Genomic DNA, 20,281 nt, shown 5'->3' with positions numbered 1-20,281 from the left:
TGACTGTTAAGCACTTGTAACAGTGTTTGGCACAATAAATTATAATGGCTATGATGATGCCACAAAATTTTATTAACATAATTATCTGAATAGAGAACCAAATTATTATAAGTTTACTGGAGTTGTAGCTCAAAATAGAGTGGTTAACCTGTGAGCTTTGGAATTAAAACTGAATATGGACCCAGTCTTGTCTCTTATTCTTGATTCAACATTTGTTTCACACCCTGTTGGCTCTTCAGGTAAGAATCATACACATCTATTGGTTTAGGCTTTGATTTTCGTGAAACTTTAAATGTCCTTCTATAAAGATTGTTGGACCATTTCAATTTCTTTTTTTTTTAATATTCATTTTTTAGTTGTAGTTGGACACAATACCTTTATTTCACTTATTTATTTTTGTGTGATGCTGAGGATCTAACCCAGGGTCTCGCAGTGCAAGGAGAGTGTTCTACTGTTGAGGCACAACCCCAGCCCCCCAGCAGCCCCCCCATTTCAATTTCTGTATGTAACTTTGGGTAAATTACTTTATGTTTCTGAGCCTTAGTGTATGTATCTCTCTCTCTCTCTCTCTCTCTCTCTCTCTCTCTCTCTCTCTCTCTCTCTCTCACACACACACACACACACGGATGAAAAGCCTTCCTCAGAAGATTATATTAAGGATTAAGTGAAATTTTTATCTGCTTAACTGTTAGTAACATGCCTTTACACAGTATTCACTCAATGAATGTAAAGGCAAACATTGTGTGTATCCAATTTAGTAGCATGCCTCCTGAGTACTCTGTGTAATAGCAATTAAAATGCTATAGCACAGACAGAAATAGAAATGCTGAAACTTTTCCCAAGGTATTAAATAATCATATCTAAGATATAATGAATATTTAGGGCTTTGGTAAACGTAATTCTTGGTCATTTCAGCCATTGGAGGCAGTAAGGTTTAAAATGAACTAGAGGGGCTGTGGTTGTGGTTCAGGGGTAGAGCGCTCACCTAGCATGTGTGAGGCACTGGGTTCAATCCTCAGCACCACATATAAATAAAATGAAGATACTGTGTCCACCTAAAACTAAAATAAATAAATATTTAAAAAAATAAAATGAACTAGAAACCAAGGGCCTCCTGTCTCCAAGTTAAGTGATTTAGGGCAAATCTTAGACTCTCAGAACCTCAATTTATTCTTTTTTTTTTTTTTTAATGTTGACAACATTGCCTACCTTACTTGGCAAACATTAAATATTCAATAAATATTTTTTGAGAATTGTGAATAAATACTGTACATGAAAATGACAAATTTGTTGTTTACTATTTTAACATATAACTTTATATTTTATAAGAACTTCCATATACATGGTTTCATCTGATCAACAAAAACACTTTTCCTCCCCAAGGATACCATGACATGATTTATTGAAGGGAATTATGTGGGTTTATAATTCCCCGTTGGGTGGGTGTTTGAACAGACAAGACACTTTCTCAGGAGAACCTTCTCAGCTTCAGCCCTGTCACTACTCATTTCCCATATTCTTCTCAATTGCCAATGGATCTTACTTCTGCTTCCAGACTTCCAGGCCCTATTCTTAACTGTACCCATATACTTGACAAGGAGTGCAATCTTAAACTCACTCCTTCTCAACAGCTTCTCAAAATTTAATTGAAGGACACATTTACAACAGATTTCAGAAAGATAGCCCATCTCTTCCTCTGGATGCTTTTATTTTTGTTCCTTCCTTAATCCTGCTCATCAAAGACTGATAAAGCTTGGACCACATTACTAACACCTTGCTCTCCTGCTTCTTTCTCCCAGTTCCTGATATTTGTCACTATATTGCCCTTTAGAGTCATGACATCAATTTACATTAAAGGATCATGTATGTAATGATATGAAACCTAACATTCAGTTCAAATAAAGATATTGCTGATTTTTTTTTTGTTTGTTTGTTTGTTTGGGGGGTTGAGAGGATACCAGGAGTGCTTAACCACTGTGCCACATCCCCAGTCCTTTTTATTTTTTATTTTGAGACAGGGTCTCACCAAATTGCTTAGGACCTCACTAAATTGCTGAAGCTGGCTTTGAACTTGCAATCCTCCTGCCTCAGCCTCCCAAGCCTCTGGGATAACAGGCGTGTACAAAAAAAGCACCCAGCCTTGATGGTCCATTTCCTTAAAGAATAATTTTTCTGGTCTCATTATTAGAAGTAGCTCTATTTTTTCAGAGCAATTTGTTTGTTTTGGTTTTGCTTTACTTTATTTTTTTTACTGATATGAAATTTATGTATCAAAATATTAGCCAGCTGAAAGTATACAACAAATGGTAGTTAGTACATACAATGTTGTGCAACCACCACCTCTCTAGTCCCAAAATATTTTCATCACTTCCAAAGGAGGCCCCATATCCACTAAACAATCCCTCTCTCCCCAATTCCTGGCAATCACTAATCTACTTATCTCTATGAATTTAACTAATCTGAATATTTTATGTAAATAGAATCAAACATTATGCTTTCAAGATTTATCCACATTGTAACATATATAAGTACTTTGTTTCTTTTATGAATGTAAAATACATTGTAAGAGCATGCCACATTTTATTTACACTCATTTATTGTTGAACATTTTAGATGTTTCCACCTTTGATTATGGTGATGTACGAATATCTGTTTGAATACCTGCTTTTAATCCTTTTGAGTACGTACTTTGAAGTGGAACAACAAATATCTTTTACTTTATGATGACTTTTTTTGTAGAGTCACAAAACATTATGGATGTGTAAAAAAAAAGGAAGCAATCAGCCTGAGGTTACCTCTATACCCAAAGCTCTTATGTTATCAAACTAAAGCTTAACTTGACCACTATAATTTGAATATGGTTTATTCCTACCAAAATTCGTGTTCAGTTTCATTTCTTCAATGTGGCAATACTGCAGAAGAGGTGCTAGTGAGAGATGTTCAAGTCAAGGGGGTTAAGCCGTTGTAAATATGTTACTAATTCTCTGTCTTGGGAATGAGTGAGTTCTTGCTCTAGAGGGACTGGATTAGTTACCTCCAGAGCAAGTTATTATAAATTATAAACTTTAAGCTGGGTGCAGTGGCTCATGCCTGTAATCCCAGTGGCTCTGGAGGCTGAAACAGGAGGATGGCGAGTTCAAAGTCAGTCTCAGCAAAAAACAAGGTGCTAAACAACTCAGTAATACCATGTCTCTAAATAAAATACAAAATGTAGGACTGGGGATGTGGCTCAGTGATCAAGTGCCCCTGAGTTCAATCCCTGGTACCAAGAAAAAAAAATTATAAACTTATTATAAAGTAAGGTTATCCCTTTTGATTCTCTTTCACATGGGCTTGTTTGTCCTTCTGGTTTTTTTTTCTCCAGTCACCAGATGCTGAACAGATGTAACCACCTGATCTTAGATTTACAGCCTGATCTTAAACTTAAATTTCCAGCCTCTAGAACTCTGTGTGAAATAAATCTCTTTTCATTATAAATTTCCCAGACTCATGTTTTTTGTTATAGCAACTGAAAATGGACAAAGACACTAAGTTAAGGGGAAAAAAAATAACAGCTCCAATCATAGTCAACCAGACACCTGGCTATGTAACTAAATCTCCTATCAGACCATATGCAAATAAAGAAAATGCTTAGCTGTAGCCAATCAGGTAATTTTTATTTTTTTTTTAGTTTGCTTCCATGTTTATCCCATAAAATACCCCTGATTATGCTGCTAAAGCAGAATCCATAACCTCTTTTTGGTTTGGTGCTTCTTAATTAATAAATCATTTTGCTCAAATAAGCAGTTATTTGTTAATTAAATATGTCTAAAAAATTTAATACATTTATTGGTTTGGTTACTTGCAATGTTCCCTGCTTTGAGATTATAACTTAGAAGTTCAGAGTCAAAATTATGGCCCCAATATAGCATGTGTATAGGGCTCTATAGCAGTATTTTATAAATTAATACTATTTCTAGATCAATCTAAATTTTCTAACTTTATTTTCATGTGTCTTATTATGGTTTGGATATGAAATGTCCCTCCAAAGGCTCCTGTGTTGAAAAAAGGATAGCCAATTCAAGAATGTCCAGAGGTAAAATGATTAGATTGTGAGAGCTCTAACCTCAACAGTAGATTAATCCATTTGGTGGATTAATAATTTGAATGGATTATTCAGTGGCAACTCTAGGTAGGTGGGGTGTGGTAGGAGGAAGTAGGTCTTTGGGGGTGTGCCCTTGGGGATTCTATTTTGTCCCTGACTCCCCATGCTCTCTCTCTGCTTTCCTATGAGCTGAGCAGCATTCTCCCACCATGCCCTTCTGCCGTTAGTTATAGTCTGCTTCCACTCAGGCTCAGAGAAATGGAGTCAGCTAACCATGGACTGAACCTCTAAAACCATGAGCCCATGGTTCACAGTTTTCCTCCTCTAAGTTGTTCAGATTATTTTGGTCACAGCAACAAAAAGCTGACTAATACATGCCTTGTTTAAAAAGAAAATAAAAATATTTTATATATTACATATATATGATATGCATTTTTAGATTCTTTAAATTATATATATTTGACAACCCAGTGGGTAAGTTTTATTAATTTTCATCTTCCATCACTGGAAAAGCTGAAGGCTAGAAGTTTCTTGACTCAAGTACAAATTTCATGTTCCTTTCATTATACTGTACCAACTCATACAGTAATAGGTAGTAAAAATAAACTAAGCTCCCTCTTTTCCCAGCCACTCTAAAGAGGAAGGAATCTATTAGGGGATGAGGAAGAGGACAAACGCTTTTGCAGTTAACCTATTTCTTGGCCTGCTGCTACACACGAAGCAACTAGAAAGAAAACTCAAAAATAAAAAACTGATTTTATCACTTCAGTTTCTAGCAGATCAAACAAGTGACATATTGATGCTATCACTTCACTTCTCTTAAAGTGCCTCAAGGACATGTTCCCTAGTTTTTTTCTACAAAGTTCCTGGTGTTTACTTTTCTTTTTAATTGCTCAACTTCTATTCAACACTAACACTTCTTCAGCCAGAATAAACATTCTGAAAATACAACATAGTAGTGAGAAATGTTGGACAAAATTTGTATCCCACGTTACTGTGAAAATTAGCCAAGAAAGTTTTGTAGCGAGAGCATCTGTTTAATTTTTCTATATATAATTCAAACAGGTGAGGAGCAATCATAGAATTCAAGTAAACAACGTACATATGTCGTGATTGTTAATTATATTCTACTCTAAATATGCAAGCTAGTGAATTGCCTAAATCATATGCTAAAATCCATGGAGAACATTTCACATGAGTATATGATGGACAAGGGTCTCAAAATTAGGAGATTTGAGTTCCACTCTCAGCTCTGTAATTTATTCACTACGGTAATATTTAATATTTTTATATTGCCACATAGTCTAAAAGGACTTTTCATTATTTCATTTGATCTTTAAATCTATTCTAACAGGAAGGTATTATTATCTGAGTTCTATGGATAAGAAAACTAAAACTGAAGAAGTTTCTGTAATCGGTCCTTTGTGAGAACTAATAAGGATAGAAATCCAACACCACTCCTAAGTCTTCTGGCCCTAAGTTCACTGTTCTTTCTAGCCCATGACACTGCCTCACCTGAGTAGATTGTACTGTACAAAATCAATCATTCAATCTTTCATCTTTAATTTCTTCATATCTAAAATGTGGAGGTAGAGCTATTTCATTGACCATTATGTTCCCTTCTAAATCCGAACTTTGTGAAAGCACTTTCTTATAATACTTATTATTGTACTGATTATTATAATTATCTGTATACTTGCTTTATTTCTTATGTTTTTGAGAAAAGGGTTTGTCTCTTTTTGAAATTTTTATCCTTCCCATTTCCTACCTATTGTCTTAGACACAGTAGATAATCATTACAAATGTGTTGAAAGAACTATTTATAAATAGATATTACATGTCACAAAATGCAGTAGAAAGACTTTCAGGTGACACACAAAGAAGAAATATATTTGGGATGGGCCCTCTTGTAAGACTATCTAGAAATAGGGGAGGACTATGACTCTACAAATTAAGCATGAAAGCTTAGAAATATTTCTTTTTATTTGAGTGCCTAATTAAAAAAAAGATTAAGGAATATACCTATAAAGTGGATAATAGTTCAGGCTATTCTAGAAATTTAATTTCATTAAAAAGTGAAAGGTAGTTTGTTTTTGGTGCTTGGCTTTTCGTGCTGGGGATTTAACCCAGGGCTACTTTACCACTGAACCACATCCCCAGCCCTTTATTATTATTATTATTATTATTATTATTATTATTATTATTATTATTTATTTTGATACAGGGTCTCCCTAATTTGCTGAGGGCCGTGCTAAGTTACTGAGGCTGGCATCAAACTTGCAATCTTTCTATTTTAGCCTCCCGAGTCACTATTACAGGTTACAGACATTTGCCATTGCACCTGGCTTGAAAGGTGTTTTAATACCAAGATTTTTCTGTCCCACACGTGAGCAGTGGTGTAAACAAACAGAACTGAACATTCAGTTTATAATTATACATTCTTTTAAATGAAATCCTTTCTTTAAATGTCATTTCCTTTGTGGTTAAAAGATCTTTATATGAAACAGTCACAGAGAATCACCGGGTTTAGGTTTTATAATACTTTTTAAACTTCAGCTTATGTAGTGTTTGATGTTTCTTATCTGTTCCTCACAGAAGCTTAAGTATAGATAAAGGGGATGGCAGGGAAAGAGTCATTGTTAGTTTTTGCTGATGGGATAGAAATTTTCCTCTTCCCTCACTGAGTGACTGAGACCTTTCTGATAAGGTGACATTTAAATAGGCATCTGAAAAGAGTGAGGGAGAAAGTCAGGTAGACATCTAAGGAGAGAAGGGAATGGCAAGGGCAAAAGCCCAGAGCAAGACTGAGGATCATACTTGGAACAGAAAGGAACCAGAATAATTAGCATACAGAGGAGAGTGGGGCACAACCTGGGAAACCAGATCAGCCAATTGGTAGAGCAGGAGTACAGATCTTGTAGTGTCTTTTAGGCCTCAACAGGACTTCGAATTTCACTCTGAGTGAGATGGGAAGACATTACAGGTTTTTTAGGAATGGAGCAATGTGATCTAATTTATGTTTCAAGACCTGTTATGCTGAGTACAGACTTTAGGAGGGGAAAGAGGAAAATAAAGAAACAAGTTAGTAAATTATTAAAATAATCCAGGTGAAAAAGATTATGATTAAGAACAGGGTGATGGGGATGGAGAGAGAGCTCAGTTGGTAGAGTGCTTGCCTCATGTGCACAAGGCCCTTGGTTCAGTTCCCAGCAACACACACACACACACACACACACACACACACACACACACAAAACAGGGTGGTAGGGAGAAGCACTGGGATTCTAAATATATTCAATTTTATTTTTAAAATTTACTTTCAACTGATATATAAAAATATAAAAATTATGCATATTATTTATACATTGTATAATGTTTAAATCAGATTAAACATGCATTTCCTCAATATTTATCATTTCTCTATGATGAAATCTTTCAAAATCTTTACTCTTTGTGAAATTTCCAGTACATCAGCATTATCTATAGTTATCCTATAGCACACCACAACTTCTTGCTTCTAACAGTAGCTGAATTAAGATCTACCTGGATCTACCTTTCCCCATCCCCCACCCCCATTTTAAAGATAGAGCTTCAAAGAATTTGCTTACAAACTGGATCATGGAGATGAGAGAAAGGAATCAAGAATGATGGCAAGTTTTTAGGATAAGTATCTTAAAAAAAAAAAAAAAGGAGTTACGATTTACTGGGATATAGCAGCCTGGGACACAGTAAGTCTTTTGAAGACTCAAGAGGTTCATTTTGATATGTGATATTTGCAGCTTCCAAGTAAAGGAGTCTGGTAAGCAGATGTTCACATGAGTGTGGAGTTCAAGGGAGAAGCTCTGGACTAAAGTTATAAATGTGAAAATCAGCAACACATAGGTGGAATTTAAACTCATGAAAATTAGACTAGGAAAGAAAAAAAAAAACACCTGAGAACCAATCTCTGGTGTACTACAACATCTAGAGAAGAAGAAAAGAAGAAACTTGCAAAAAGATATTGAAAACTAGCTGGCAGTGAGACAGAGGAAAACCAAGAGGTTGATGTTTTAGAAGAAGCCAAGTCAAATTCTGGAGACTTTTCTCAATCGCATACTGTTCCTGTGCATAATGGGCTGTCCCCATGAAGGCCTAAGGGTAATGATTCCCAAAATGCCAAAGTCTGGGCACAAAATAACCGAGCCACCACACAAACTTGTAGATTCCAATAGCAACTCTTTATTCCCGAACTCTCACGGGCACTCTACACGCACGTTCTGGGGAAAATACACACCCTCCACCAGGCTCTGCCTACCAAATACCCTCTGAATCCCCGAGAACTCAACGGGATCTCGAGGAGCGGGCGCCTGAGGCAGCAGGATACACCCTATTCCCAGCAGGATCCACCCTAAACCTGGAGCCACCCTAATCCAGCAGGATCCACCCTAAACCTGGAACCACCCTAATCCCTGAGCAGGGTCACCTTTCAAACCAAAACTCTCAAACATTCATGCAATGTCACTGCAAATGACCTGGGTCCAAGGCAAGCCCATTTCCACAATGGAGAGTCCTCCCTCTAAGCAACATTGGATAGGCTGACAAGGAAATTGCCATGTGTCATTCCTACTTGGCTATGGCTCTCAGCACCAAAAAGTTAAAGACCTCATATAGATGCCTGTAAATTAACAAGTAATAAACAAAAAAAATTAAATAGTTGCATTACAGTAGTGGGGTTATGAATAATGTATTTATTTTAATTGTCTAATTTAATTATAATTAATATAATTTAAATGTCTTAAATATTATCCATGTTTTCAATACAAAAAACTTCATAAAAAAGAATTAATGTCCCAGCTTGTCATTCTTTTCTGCTGCTCATAATTTAGGTTCTCTTCTTAGTATTTTGATATTTTGCATAAAAGTCAAAATGCTGCATTTTTTCAAAATAAGAAATAACTGATTGCAACTATCTACATCCTCTAAATTTCATATAAAAAGTTAAACTATGTTTTTTTTAGCTAGATGCATTGTTGTTATTAAAGTCTTTAAAACCCATATGTTTGGGGTAGAGATCTGAGCTGCAAAGCTTTCTACAGTAAGTAGAATATATTTGCAGTTTAGCTCAAGTGGTTATTTTAATTACTTGAACTAAACCTTGTTGGTTTCAATTTGGTGTTTCAGAACTTGTTTAAAAGCCTTTAGCTCTTATACCTCTGCTTTTATTTGAAATGCCACATAAACACCTTAGCCATTATTAAAACCACCACACATGTACCTTGATGAAGACAAATGTATAAATAAGACTTGTGTTATTCTTGAGTATGGCAGATTTTTAAAAATCCAAAGAGCAGAGAGCCATCTTAGAAAATATATAGGTAAATCCTATTTTCTGGGCTGGGGATGTGGCTCAAGCGGTGGCGCGCTCGCCTGGCATGCGTACGGCCCAGGTTTGATCCTTAGCACCACAAACAAAGATGTTGTGTCCGTTGAAAACTGAAAAATAAATACTGAAATTCTCTCTCTCTCTCTCTCTCTCTCTCTCAAAAAAAAAAATAAAATAAAATAAAAAATAAAAAAAAAATAAATCCTATTTTCTATTTTTAGGTTAAGGAAATAAATCCTATCAATTTATATTATTTGTTAAGGGTCAATAAGTTAGTTAGTGAGAAAATTAGGGTTAGAACCCAGGTATCCTAGCTGCCAGATCAGTTCTCTACATGATGATGCTGTACTTATAAAGAAAGGAAGTACAGAATAAGAGACATCAGTCTGATTGTAATTCAACTTAGGTCTCTGTCCATTTGTTTGTTTTATATCAATACTCCTTCAGCCCTATCATGATCTCATTCAACTTTAATACAATCCTATTGATAACAAATGCAAGTTCTCATTGTTCTCATTTTATATAGGTGATAAAATTGAGAAACAGAATTTAATTTGCTTCTCCAAGATCACAAAACTATTAGATGAGAAAGTACGGAGACCTTCCAAATCCTATTTAATTTTTCTTTCTACAATTATCTGTATTATGAAAAAAAAATATTAAAATGACACATCAAAATAGCCTCAAGTTAAAAACAAAACAAAAACTTTTGTGTTACATACCAGTTAAAAAATAAAAGAAGCACGTTAATAGGAAATGTAACAGCTGAAAAAATAGTAGCAAGTAAAAGTGTTGCCATAGTAACAAAACTGGCAATTAGAGGCATTGATGTAAGTTTCCTTGAACAAAAATAATCAAATTCTATGAAAGAAAATAATTTTGGGTCAGTTCTTACATAGTTTCAAAACACCAACTGCCTAAGTGCAGGGAATAATTTGAATTTACATCAGTTTCTGGGTGAAGATGTGGGAATTTTTGTTAACTGGAAGCAGAACGTGATCCAATATTATGACACAGCTGCCAAAAAACAAAAAACAAAAAAAAGAAAAAAAGAAAGAAAGAAGCTAATGCTGTCCTGAGCTGCAGTGGTCAAAGGCTGTATTAGAGTAAACTTCACTGGATATGCAAAAGTGGGAGCATCATATTCACATTTTGGTGCCACATTTTAAGTACACTAAAAGGCTAAAACTCATTTAGCTGAACAGAATAAAAGTTCTAGAAGTCATATCCTCAAAGAAATTTATGTGAAGCTAGGGTTATTAATTTGAAAATAGGGGTTATTAAGTTGAAAATGATTTCTTAAATTTATTCACTCATTCAATAAAAACTAAAAGAACACACAGGAGGTAAGCCCTTGCAGTGATTCTAAGGACATTGGGCCAATACCTGAGTGGGCTGGAAGCCATGTGGAAGGCTTAATGGTTCTCAAATGTCAATGAACTTCAAAGTCAACTAGAGAAAATGTTAAAAATATAGATGTCCAGCCCCTTCACTCCTTCAAGCCCTGGAGACATGCCAATTCTGTAGATTTAGAGTTAATCCCAGCAATCTATCTTCATTCTAAACAATTTCTCAGGAGTTTCTACAGCAAGTGGCCTACAGATATCACTTTGAGAAACCCTGGAATGAATGAGAGCCACTGAGGAAAGATGTCTCCCAACCTCTCAGTGGGGGCAACAACTGTTAAGTGAAATCAGGATAACAACTTACAAGTAAGCAGCTTTTCTTTGGTGAGAAAGATTATTCTTAGTGAGTAGGAAATCCTGCATGGTTCTTAGAAAAGGATAACTACAGTTACAAGTTTTCCAAACAGCTGATCTTTCAGGGATTATTCAAGAGCATACTGAACCAGTCACTTTGGGTTATGGACAACTTTACCTTCTACCTTGATCTGCCCCACCCACTGACTCAAAAGGAATATATAATTAGCCTGCCCCTCCTTTTCCTTAGTGGATTTGACCAAGGGTGAATAGCAGCCAATCTACTACTTAGTCAGAAAACAAATTTGTCTCTTGATAATTAGAACTAAGGGACAAAAGAGTCACTTGATGGGAGATTGGGATAAAAGGTCATGAACACTTAATATGAGGTGGTTAAACAGGGATTGGGCAAGAAGAGAGCACAGATATGTGTGTAGAAAACAGCAGAAAAGCTACAAGAGAGACGAATGTGAAGGAGAACACAGGACCTCTGAGAAGTCAAAATGCCGCAGTCTTGGCTGGGCACAGAATCACGAGCCACCACACAGCTTTGTAGATTCAAACAGCAAATCTTTATTCCCGAACTCACACCGGCCTCCACACACGTTCTGGGGCAATCCCAGTTCTGCTGCCACCCAATTCACCTCCTCCACGAGGCTTTCTTCCCAAAGTGCTCTCTGAATCTCACGAGAACTCAACGGGAGCTCAGGCAGGAGGAACGCCCTAATTCCAGCAGCAATAATCCTCAACATCGAACTTCCCTAAAATCCAAGGTCTTAAACTGGGAACGCCCTTAACCCAAGGAGCAGGATACTTCCTCAAACTGCAGGACACACCCTAATCCTGGATCCACCCTGGTCGTTGAGCAGGGTCACCTTTCTCAAACACACATGCAAGGTCAACAGCGAAATTAACATGGGGTACGCTGGCAAGGAAATTTCGATGCATCATTTCTACTTGGTAATGGCCCTCAGCAACTCCCCCTTCTGATTAATTAAACAACAAGCAATGTGGCTTAAGGACCGTGCCTGGTAGGTTGTCCAATTCAACATATGGTTCTTACCCGTCATGGGAAAACTGACCTTTAGGCGTCAGCCTCCTGTCTTAGGTTGAATCCACTGCAATCAGATCAACCCGGCACTGACTACCGGTCCAGCATTTAGCCATGCTTGTGGATAGGCCTATGCACCAGTGGGGGGGTGAGGTTCTTGCCTCACCTCTGTTGGCCCCCAAATTTAGCCTTGGTGCCAGTGGGGGGGTGAGGTTCTTTGCCTCACCTCTGTTGGCCCCCAAATTTAGACCATCACTAGTAGAAGGGAGGAAGATACAGAAATGCCACGACACCAAGCCAATTGACGGCTCCTTTGGAAAAATTGCGTTACTGGTGACACCATCAGCAAAGATATGCCAGCATTACCACAATTAACATGGGGTGCGCTGGCAAGGAAATTGCATCACTGGTGACACCATCAGCAAAGATATGCCAGCAGTACCACAATTCGCTGCACCAGACGATATTTCACAATGCATACAACTGATATATAGTCCAGGCAAGTTCTGCAGGCAGTTCAAATCGGAGGAGTCTATCAATATGTCCATTTCCTCCCAAAGTAAATCGAGTCCTTGATTGAGCATTACTTGTTGAGTTATATTCATTGATGCATCAGTTTATACAGTTTACTGTGATGGCTATCATAGAAGCTGTAGTTTGGTTTTATCTTAGTCTTCACCGGCACTGGGATGGAGATGGAAATTCTGGCAATGATGCTAAAGAGACATTATCCTGAACAGAATTATTAAATATAATGAAAAGGAAAGGTGAAAGTAAACAAACAGATCTGTTAACCTCCTTAAAAAAAACAATCCTTAACAGCTGTTTACCTAATTTAAATTAGTAAGCAAACAGATCTGTTAACCACCTTTAAAAACAATCATTAACAGCTGTTTACCTAATTTAAATTAAGCCATTTAAATCTCGTGAATAAAAAAAAATTTGGATCCATTTTTTCATGAGCGCTCCTCATAAATGAAATATGGACATACACACATACAGACATACAACACAAAACAGAAATGTGCACACAACATACAACACATAAGACAATAGTAAATAAAGGCCTTGTAGCTATACCTAGGTGAAATCTCCATTGCAATGTTTAAGAACTCCAGTCAAAAAATAAAACACAGTCAAAAAATAAAACTGATCAGAAAAACATTAACCTAGGTTTGTATGAGCTCAAAAAATAAAATAGAACTTTACAATGTGGGAAAAATGCAATAATAAAATAGATATTGAAAAAAGCACCGTGGTTAATCACTGTCGCAGATGTAAGAATAGCCAAGCTGGAGCTCTGGATATCAGCTGTTATGGATTTGAATCAAATCATCTTCTTTTTCTGTAGAAATTGCTTTAGTTAATCTCTCTGGAATCCAAATCGGCTGCTGTTCTCCCTGTGGAAAAACACAAACGGAACCCCGATTCCAGACAATAACTGGGTCGGGACCTTTCCATTGTCCTGTTAGAATATCTTTCCAAAGTACCTTAGGCTTATGTACATTTTTCAGGTACATATGTCTTTCCGCAGCACTAAGTCCTGATGAATCCAAATTTAAAAAGTTTAGAGTAAAAAGGGTTATTTTAAGTTTATCTTTGGGGGATATATACCCCTTACCAATTCCCTCTTTTTGCTTTAATAGGTATGTTTTAATAGTTTGATGAGCTCTTTCAACTATGCCTTGTCCCTGTGGATTGTATGGGATTCCTGTTATATGAGTAATACCAAATGATGAGCAAAATTGTTTAAAAGAGGCAGAAGTATAACCAGGACCGTGATCAGTTTTTAACTGTTTAGGAACACCCACAGTGGCAAAATTTTGTAAGCAATGAGCTATAACATCTTTAGTTTTTTCTCCGGCATGAAGGGAGCCCATCAAAAATCCAGAAGAAGTATCAACTGTAACATGTAAATATTTTAATTTTCCAAATTCTGGCAAGTGTGTGACGTCCATCTGCCAAATATGGTTAGGTATCAGTCCTCTAGGATTGACTCCAAGATTAACTTGTGGTAAAAAGGTCACACAATTTTGACATTGTTTTATTATATGCCTGGCTTGTTCCTTAGTTATTTTAAAACGCTTTTGTAAAGTATTAGCATTAACATGAAACCTTTTATGAAAATTTGTAGCTTCTTCTAATGTAGAGAAAATATGTACGTCATGTGTAGTTTTATCTGCTAAATCATTGCCCAAACTAAGGGCTCCAGGCAATCCTGTATGTGCCCTAATATTTCCTATAAAGAATGGATCTTTTCTGTCCCATATTAGACTTTGTATAGTGGAAAACAAAGAAAAAACAGTAGAGGAAGGGGAAATCCTACCAGCATCTTCAAGGGAATGAATAGCATTAACTATATATTGACTATCAGAAAATAAATTAAATACAGAATCTTTGAACATCACAAAAGCTTGTAAAACTGCATTAAGCTCTACCTTTTGAGCTGATTGTTTGGGTACTAAAAATGTAAAAGTTTGATCAGGGGTAACTACGGCTGCTGTACCATTATTAGACCCATCAGTGAATATATTTGGAGCATTCATGATAGGTGTTTTCCTTGTCATTTTAGGAAAAACTACAGGATGCTTAGACCAAAAAGACAACAAAGGATTTGATGGCAAATGATTATCAAATGAAACATTAGATTTACACATGATTATTGCCCAAGTATTTAACTCATTAGCTAACTCATCAATTTGATCCATAGTATATGGAGTAATAATTTTATTGGGAGAAATTCCAAACACTCCCTTTGCTGCTCTTATTCCTTTGAGTATTAATTGTCCTACAGCCTCAGGATACCTAGTAAGAATAGTGTTAGGAGAATAAGATAAATGTATCCACAATAATGGACCTTCTTGCCAAAATACTCCTGTAGGAATATTTTTTGTTGGTAGTACAATAAATAATAAAGGCAAACTTATATCAATTCTATCTAGATGCATATTTTCCATATATGTTTCAATAATTTTTAATGCCTTTCTAGCTTTAGGAGGTAACATTCGGGGTGAATTTGGATCTGATGGACTCTTTAGAATATCAAATAAAGGTCCCAACTCTCCTGTTGGTATGCCTAGATAAGGCCTTATCCAATTTATGTCTCCCAATAACTTTTGAAAATCGTTGAGTGATTTGAGTTGATCTACTCGTATTTGAATTTTCGGCGGACGGACCATGGTTGAGGATAATAGAACTCCTAAATAATTAATTGGAAAATTTAATTGTACTTTATCTATTCCTATCTCTAGATTATAATTTTTTAATAAGTTCATAAGTGTGGCATAACATTCCAGCAATATGTTTTTATCTTTATGTGCTAATAATACATCATCCATATAGTGAAATATTTTTAGTTCAGGATTTTGATTTCTAAGTGGCTGGATTGCTTTATTTACATAGATTTGACACATAGTTGAACTGTTAGCCATTCCTTGAGGGAGTACTTTCCACTCATATCTCTCATCAGGACCTTCATGATTTAATGCAGGGATAGTAAATGCAAAACGTGGACTATCCTCGGGATGAATTGGAATCGAAAAAAAACAATCTTTAATATCTATAGATAAAACATGCCACGTTTTTGGTAAAGCAGACAATTGAGGAATCCCTGATTGAGCAGGTCCCATAATAACCATCTCATTATTAATGGCTCTTAAATCTTGCAATAATCTCCATTTACCCGATTTCTTTTTGATGACAAAAATGGGAGTATTATGGGGAGATACGGAAGGTTGTAAATGTCCTTCCGCTAATTGTTGTTTGACCAGATCATGGGCTACTTGTATCTTTTCTTTAGTCAAGGGCCACTGAGGAACCCACACTGGTCTTTCTGATTTCCAAGTAATTTTGATTGTCTCAGTGGCCCTTTCTGAAAATCCGACCCATGTCTGTCTGTTCCTTGATCTAATTGAATTGGTGCTGCTAAACCTTGTTCTTGTTTTCCTAGTCTTTTTTCTTTCTTAACACCTTGTCTAGCCCTAGTAGTGGGCGCATTAGAATTGATGTTATTTGTTAACATCAAACCTAGTTGATCCAGGACATCTCGTCCCCATAGATTAATAGGAAGGTGATCCAAAACATATGGCTGTATAGTTCCTTCACATCCTTCAGGATCCTTCCAATCTAATACCATAGAACTTCTATGGGGATTAGTCGCCACTCCTAGGCCTCGAAGCGTTTGAGTGGCTTGTTGTAATGGCCAATGTTTTGGCCATTCTCGACGAGATATGATGCTAAGGTCAGCACCTGTGTCCAGTAGCCCATTAAACTCGTGACCTTGAATATTTAGTTTTAGCATCGGGCGAGAATCTAAATTTAAAGACAACATAGCCCAATCTACACCTGTGGAGCCTAATCCCTTAGAACCTCTTTCTACATTATGACTAGAGAACTTATTATGTAGGCTGGGTATTATTAACAACTGTGCTATTCTATCTCCAGGTGAAATTACTGATATACCTCCTGGAGAACTAGCTATAATTTTTATTTCACCTACATAATCGGGATCAATTACCCCAGGACTTATCATAAGTCCTTTTAATGTAGATGAACTACGTCCCAATAATAAGCCTACTGTTCCTTGGGGAAGAGGTCCTTTTACTCCTGTAGGAATGATTTGAACTCCCATCTCTGGAGTTAATACTGCTCTGGCAGAGGCGCAGATGTCCAACCCTGCGCTCCCTCGGGTTTGTCTGATGAGGGATTTAACGGACAATGTGTCCTGGGCACCACCCTGATGGTGTTGCTGGGTTCCTCCACTGCCCCGTATATTTGTGGTTTTGGGCCCCGGAGCATTGGGCCCCTCACTCTGTTTTTTGGCAATGAAGCCTGATGCCTTTCTCCACGATATCGTGGGTAAATACCTGATCCTTGTCCGTTTTTTGATAATGGAGTACCTTCTATGGTGGTTTGAGAAAGGCATTCATTAGCCCAATGTCTCCCTCTACGGCATCGTGGGCAAATACCCGGTATTCTATTCCTTTGATTTCTAGTTTTGTTAAAACCTCCTCTTATAGGGCAACTCCTTTTAAAATGTCCTGTTTGTTCGCAATTATAGCATGTTTCTGGCCTGGCATCTAAAGCCTGTTGTACTGCAGCTGCCAAGACTTGCCCTTGTTCATTAATATCTCTACATAGTTTAATATATGTATTTAAGTCTTCATGTCTCCATGGTCTAATAACCTCTCTGCAGCAACGATTCGCTTGGTCATAAGCAAGTCGTTTTATTAAAGGCATTGCTTGATCTGTATCCCCAAAAATTTTGGTGGCTGTTTGAATAAGCCTATCTACAAAGTCAGCATAAGGTTCATTAGGTCTTTGTATTACCTTAGATAGCTGACCTTGTGAATCTCCATGTCCTTGTAAAGTCTTCCATGCCCTAACTGCGTCTGCAGCAATTTGTGCATATATAGCAGGATCATATTCAATTTGTTGCCGTTGACCCGCATAAGGTCCTTTTCCTAAAAGCATATCTAGATTTCTTTGAGGGTAACCAGCTGCTGCATTTCGCCTAGCTGTCTCCGTGCAAAATTCCTCATTGGCAACTTTCCATAACAAATATTGTCCTCCATTTAGCACAGATTTACACATGCTAGCCCAATCTCCTGGCGTCATGTCCAAGCTAGTAATGGATTCGACCATGCTTACTGTGAAGGGAGCTTGGGGACCGTAGGTTGTTACAGCCTCCTTTAACTGCTTCACTGTTTTAAAATCTAAAGCACGGTGAATTCGCTGCCTTCCTACCTGTTCAAGTACAGGGCATGCTAATCTTTGAGGTCCTGTCTCAGGATCCCACTTATCAACTATGGGGTTTGAGGGCCACTCAGCTGTTTCCATTGGTGGGGCTGTTGGTTGAATTACGCCCTCTGGTAATAAAACAGAGTTAATAACAGCCTCTTGTTGTGGCCTTTTTCCTAATAACCCCTTTTCCTTTAAATTTTCTTCCTCTGTCTGACTAGCTCGAGAGACCTTCTCTTTTGCTTGATCTAAAATGTCTTTCTCCATGGTCTGAATCTCTAACACTTTGCTTAACACCTTTTCGGTTTCTTTTTTACTAATTTCTAATCTTCTATAAAAATAACGCAACCCAATAAGATAACACAAAACAAAACCGCAACTGAATGAAACAAAAACTGAATAAAAATTCGCTGTATCAATTTTCTCTTTCTCTGGGCTGACAAACTTCAAACCTTGAGCCATCCATTTTTCCCAGTTTGCCTGAGATATTTCTAGGGACAGGCAGCTTGAAACAAAAACGAAATAAATCAAAACAAGAACACATTGCTTTTTGAAATGGTCACCCATTCTCTCGCCTTCCCTCAGGGGCGAGCAATTTCACTTACCTCCAAGTTTCAGACGCTCCGCGTACGGGCCACCAAATGCCGCAGTCTTGGCTGGGCACAGAATCACGAGCCACCACACAGCTTTGTAGATTCAAACAGCAATTCTTTATTCCCGAACTCACACCGGCCTCCACACACGTTCTGGGGCAATCCCAGTTCTGCTGCCACCCAATTCACCTACTCCACGAGGCTTTCTTCCCAAAATCTCTCTGAATCTCAGGAGAACTCAACGGGAGCTCAGGCAGGAGGAACGCCCTAATTCCAGCAGCAATAATCCTCAACATCGAACTTCCCTAAAATCCAAGGTCTTAAACTGGGAATGCCCTTAACCCAAGGAGCAGGATACTTCCTCAAACTGCAGGACACACCCTAATCCTGGATCCACCCTGGTCGTTGAGCAGGGTCACCTTTCTCAAACACACATGCAAGGTCAACAGCGAAATTAACATGGGGTACGCTGGCAAGGAAATTTCGATGCGTCATTCCTACTTGGTAATGGCCCTCAGCATCAAAAGAATAAGCTTACTGCCCAACTTCCCATTTTCCAGGTTTGATTTCCTCAGATTCAGCTCCAATCCCTGTCCTTAGTGTCTTCAGGCTTCTTTGTGTTCTTTCAATGGAACTCTCATTTTCTGGGTCAGCTAGTGAGTTCTGTCCATTACAACCAATAAGATGAGCAGATTGATATTATGAGAGCAACTATGAACAGAGCAGGGAGGAAGAGCAGGAAGAAAAGATTAACATTAAACAGAGACAGGAGATGGGAGGGAAAGGGAGAGAAAAGGGAAATTGCATGGAAATGAAGGGAGACCCTCATTGCTATACAAAATTACATATAAGAGGTTGTGAGGGGAATGGGAAAATAAACAAGGAGAGAAATGAATTACAGTAGAGGGGGTAGAGAGAGAATATGTGAGGGAAGGGGAGGGGGGATAGTAGAGGATAGGAAAGGTATCAGAATACAACAGTTACTAATAGGGCATTATGTAAAATTGTGGATGTGTAACCGACGTGATTCTGCAATCTGCATTTGGGGTAAAAATTGGGAGTTCATAACCCACTTGAATCTAATGTGTGAAATATGATATGTCAAGAGCTTTGTAATGTTGTGAACAACCAAAAAAAATAAATAAAAAGAAAAAAAAAAGATGAGCAGAGACTAGACCCTTCAGGAAAAGCATCTACTCAACCCATTTGAATACAGGATTTTTTACTAGAGATTTGAATTCCAAGCCAGAGTAACAAACTCTAAGCTCATTACACCCTTGGAAGGCTATTTGGGGTACTCAAAATTGAGATTGGCAAACTAGGTTCTGAAATAAACAGTACTGAGGTAGCACAGCCACTGTCTTCTGACTAGAATGTGCACTTTGCAATGGCCTCTATGCTGAATAACCTCCAACTATCTCTTTCATTCAAGTCATGTTTTCTCAAGACTAAAAATCTCAAAAAAGTGGACAATTGTCCAAACTAAACCAGGCACCTGGTTTTATGAGGGCATGGAAAGGAAAGATTTTGCCCCTTGCTTCCTAGTGGGAGGCCCCCACACAGATTCATAGATCTTCTCCTTTAAAAACAATACATGATGGAAGAGATGTCATCTCCTAACAGGAAACTGGTTTTGGTGTATGTATGTATGTATATGTATGTATATGTATGTATTGTACCAGGGGTTGAACTCACTGGGCCACATCCCCAGCCATATTTTATTTTGAGATAGGGCTAACTAAGTTGCTTAGG

This window comes from Spermophilus citellus, assembly GCF_964194105.1.
Source record: "Spermophilus citellus genome assembly, chromosome: 10".
Lineage (NCBI taxonomy): Eukaryota > Metazoa > Chordata > Mammalia > Rodentia > Sciuridae > Spermophilus > Spermophilus citellus.
Note: the sequence above shows the minus strand (reverse complement) of the source record.